Below are 5272 nucleotides of genomic sequence, written 5' to 3' on the forward strand. Positions count from 1 at the left end.
GTGCACTTATGTTGGTTTTGGTTGCTTTTTTATTTTCCCTAATAATACCTCGACGAGAAGGCTTTGGACGACGGATGTCGTCCCTAAAGACCATAAAAGTTGCCCATAATATTCCATTATCAAAGACGACGGTGTCAACCCTAAAATTTGAGATGCTGCTCCAAACATTTTCACATATGGCAATTTTTTGGTCAAAGTATCGCCCCTAATATGTCTCATGTCGCCCCTAATACTATTTTATTTATAAAAAATAAAAAAATTATTTTAATAATTATTAAAAATAGATATATTTAAAAATAAAAATATTATATTCAAATTAGTTCATTAAGATCACAAATATCCATATTGTTAATATAATGTAACAATTAACTAAATAATATAAATATAGTCTCTTAAATCATGTGTGTCGTCCTCCATATTGTCTTCCTGTTGTGGTTGTGGTTGTTGCAGCGGCATTAACCATGGATATTGGAAAGGTAATGTGGATAATCCTGCTCCATACATGTAGGGATACGACGACTGCGACAATGGTGGAATCGACCACGGATAAGGTGATAGTTTTGCTCTGTACATGTAAGGAAGTGTTATAGGTTGAGACGGCTCTACCCCGTACATGGAAGGATAGGTTGAAGCTGGAGGTTGAGCAAAAGAAGCTCCAGAAATATTGTCACTATCAGGCATAGGCGGCATCTAAATGTTTGATGGACTAAATGAAGGTTGAAAAAATTGGGACAAGAAATTGACTTGGTCTGTCAAATTCTTTAGCTTGTTCTCCAAATTTTTTATCTATGATGATGAATGTTGAGAGGGGCTTGAGACTCTGTGAAGTGAGAGAGTTGGGTAGATGATGACCCTGACCACTTCAATTTGCGGCCCACGCCTCGCTCGTGTCCACGCCTTTGACCCAATACAAAATCGCCACCTGATCAACTATTGTCGAACCATCATCATTGGAAGCGGCACCGGATGCTTGCTGAGTTTGTAACTCAAAATCAGCCTTTGGTTTTTCCTGGTTTCAGAAAACGTTAGAGACAACAACATTAAATATATCTCTATGAATATTAAAAAATACAATTTAAACTTACCTAATCTTGGCGAGCATCATCGTTCACAAAATCATTAGTTGTTCTCTTCTAGTGGTATTCCTTCCATGACTCAATAAGGTCCAAATTCGCCTAAAAAATATAACTCATATGTTAGAGAACATATAATTTTAATAAAATTGATAACATTTTAACTTTCACTTACTCTTTTGTGACGGATGGGTGCCAATGATTTTGTACTCTGTGTTGTAGAATACTTATGTTTCTTCTGATTTTCCTTGTTCTTTAGGTTGTGCCTGCAATAAATTTTAGACTTGTACATAATTGAGAATTTTTCTTCTACTCCTCCTTGTTAACATCATTGGTTGGGTTGTTTAGAACCTTGTCCCAATCCTTTGGTCCTTTGTAGTATTCTCAAAGTGTTCGTGTCTTATTGTTTTCCTATTACAGTATCGATCTTTCATCTTTCGATCGATACCATCTATACACTTTAAGAAATCCTCAACTACCTCATTGGCAACACTAGCTTCCACTTCACCGTTGTAAACCCACTATTGATAATTCTGTTGAAAACCATGTGTCAAAGACATGAACCTCCACCATATCTATAGTTTGTAGTTTAACATTCAAGCATCTCACGCACGGACATTTAATTCTCTTATCACAGTCTACGTGTTCTTTTTCCATATTCAAGAAGGCGTGGAGACCATTCGAATAATCATCATAGTTACGATTCCTTAATGTCGTCCAATTCTTATCGAACGACATCTACGATACAAGAATAAACAACAATTAAATATTATTGATTATGTGTGTGTGTGTGCCCTAATCTACTTTTTCACTCCACTTCTAAAAGGGTAAATAACCTATCCCATTCAGGTTTGTGGTATACATATAATTTAATCTAAACTCCTAAAATTCTTCGTTTATGTAAAAATTTCGGCAGCACATTCCTATGGTTCTCATAACTGCGCAGATTAATAAAATTAAGTCTGCCCACTTATGAGAACAAATAAGGAGACACTGACTGAAATCTCCACTAACGAAACAATAAAATGAGTAATAGATCAAATTATAGGTCACAACAAACCTAAACTATCCATGCAGACAAAAAAGTCATGGAAAATTCAGAGAAGCGTATATAAGATTCCTTACTGACTCAGCCCCTCCAAACGGGTCTAAGGATTTTCGTGATTAAAAATAATTAAGAAAAAATTATCACTAGGTGATAGCATATAAAACCTCTATCCTATCTTTGGTAATAAAATTTTATCAACAAAGAACAGCAACAAAAATAAAAGATTTATTTAAGCTATCTATTTTATGATGTCTTATAAACTCTTATGATATCACCAGAAAATTGGCATATTTTATACGGTCTTATTTTATAATGTTTAAGATTATTAAATGTTCTTTAACAATTACGTCTACATTTATTAAGAATGTTATTATGACTATGATTATTAATTTCTATTTTATTTAATATTTAATGTAGTTTAATTAAAATTAATTATTAGTAATCATTTCAGTTCCTAGTTTGCATTTTTGTCAAAAAAAAAAATCACAATTAGGTATTTTGTTAATTATACAACTTATTTTTCTTCTTTCAAATTAATAATAAATTTATGAATAATATTTTTATTTAAATTATATTTAAAAAATTATTTATTATTTATGATCGCTTAAATCTGCACGCAAGTATACGTGGTCGTGTCAAGTAATCAATTATATAAGAATAGAGATCGACCCACAAAGACTATTAACCAATTACCAATAATTACTTTTCAATTTCTATTTGGTGATTAAAATTAAGATGAATAACTAAAATCAAAATGAATAATTCTAAACTACGAATACAATTTAAATAACTATAAACAGAACATTGAAACAACGGATTAAAAATCAATAATAAAAAGACTAGGGAATTAATTTCATCAACTTTTCATTCTATTAATTTTACTAATCAGTTCTAAATCTCTTCTTCCTATTCTAATAGTAAGTTAACATAAATCGGATCCTATTCTTTTTCAAGATATAAGATCTCAGCCTATATGCAAGTTTTCTACATCTCTGTGATAAACTTAAACATATAGAATGCATTAAGCATGAAAACCTAATTACTACACAAGTCATACAGGTACTTTCGTCCAATATGCAACCTATGTCTATATAATGATAGCGTATTAAATTATCATCTTTCGATTTTTGAATCAAAATCATTAAATCAAGTAAATAGTGATCAAGTATTTACTAGCATTAGGCAAACATCATATAGATTAGAATAGAGAAAAAGTATCAATAGAACATCATAATAAAATTAAATCAAAATTCAAGCGACTGCATTAATCCCTAGATAAAGGATTTAGTTCATAAATAACATAATGACAATAGAATTCAGATAATTGTTCATGAAAAATAACCTAAGAAAGAAATTAAGATGAAGAAGAAATCTAGAAAGTAATAAACCAAAAAAAGAAATCTAAATACAATAATCACATCAGTCTTTTCTAAATTTGGGGCTTATAAAACTAATCAGCCTCCTCAAATTCACATAATAATGTCACTTAAATAGATTCCCAATGCCCACAAGTGAAAATATCATTTTGTCCTTCTAAAAATGACTTAAAATTTCAAAATCGCGTCGATAGTGCTGTAGAACTAGGTTTCGGGCGCTGTAGCGCTAATAATAGAGCCAAATTCCATCAAAAATTCACGTACTAGCGTTGTAGCGCTACAATCAGACTCCAAATAAATAGCAATTAGCGTTGTAGCGCTAGGTTTGTAGCGTTGTAGTGCTACTTACAGAAACACAAGCCTTCATAACAACAAATGAGCGTTCTAGCGCTACTATGCTAGTGCAGGGGCGCTAATCACAGTGACTTAACTCGAACTCCTTGCTTCCAAAACGACTCAATTTTCTCCAAAATTGCTCCATTTTCTCCCACTTTTACCTCATTCATCTCTTTTCACTTTCTTAACATCAAAAACCAGAAACATGAACAAACAAGCATAAATCTACGATAAAATAGCCCTAAACTAATGAAAAGTTTCCTAACAACTAGACCATAAACGAGCCTAAAACTCATTTATCAATTTATTAATTTCATTATTACTTTGTAATATTACTAATTATTTTGGATAATTTTTTTTTCTAATTTTTGTTTAAGAAAGATTTATCTCATTTCTAATTTAATTATTAATTTATGGATAATGAATTATTAGATCTTTTCATCATTTTATATTTTTTAAAGCTTAATTTAATTCTTAATTTAATTAATTGATAACTAATAACTCCATTTTTAGTGTCGTTTTAGGATGTGTTGTTGTGGTAATCTTGAGTCTTTTTGTTTGTTTTGTGCAAGACTATGCTTCTGTTTGTCTTTGTTGTAGGTCGGTGCTATGAATCCTAAGCAAAATGCGAAAAGAAGAAGATTTGGTGGGAAAATGGAGCCTTTGTGATTGTTCGAATCAAATTGGCATCAAGGTGGAGTTAGAAGAATTTTTGATGAAGTTTTGATGAAGGAAGGATTTAAAATGGTCAAGTTTTGTAAAAAAAAAAAATAGAATTAGAGTCGCGGCATGGGCTTAAGGGTCGTGGCTCTAGTAAGGTCAGAAGCTAACCAAGCCTAGCATGAATTAATGACGCGACATGCCCTTTAGGGTCGTGGCATGATGAGTGGCAGAGAGTAAAGGAAAACCTGGGCACGCACACAGGCCGTGGAATGGTCACCTAAAGGTCATGGCGCTTGAAGACGGAGGCGCAAACCTCCTTGAGCATGTTGAAGACATGGGCCACGACATGAGCAGACCAGGGGCGCAACGCGCTTCCCTGAAGAGAAGAAAACACTATTTAGGTTTAAAAACATTAGAGATTAGGTTTTCAATTAGGATTTTAATTACGAATTTTAAAGAGCTTTCGACTGCTAAGCTTTATTTTCTGCACTTTTCTTCTTCTTTAATTTCTTTTCAAGCTTTGGATGCTAAGTAGGATAACATTTATTTTTATTGGGTTAGCCATGTTTTCCATGAACTAAACATTTTTCTCTAGGGTTTAATTGTAACGCCCTTGTTAGCCAAGACTGTTACATTGTGTGTTTTAAATAGTGCTAAAGTCGTTAAACAAGTCATTTGGCCATAAACGTGCAACTAAATGTGATTAATGGTCTAGGGTTAAAAATTTCGATCAAAATGGATAGACATTTCATTATAAACGTTAAATTGTACATGGG

Source organism: Humulus lupulus, chromosome 6 (assembly GCF_963169125.1).
Source record: "Humulus lupulus chromosome 6, drHumLupu1.1, whole genome shotgun sequence".
NCBI lineage: Eukaryota > Viridiplantae > Streptophyta > Magnoliopsida > Rosales > Cannabaceae > Humulus > Humulus lupulus.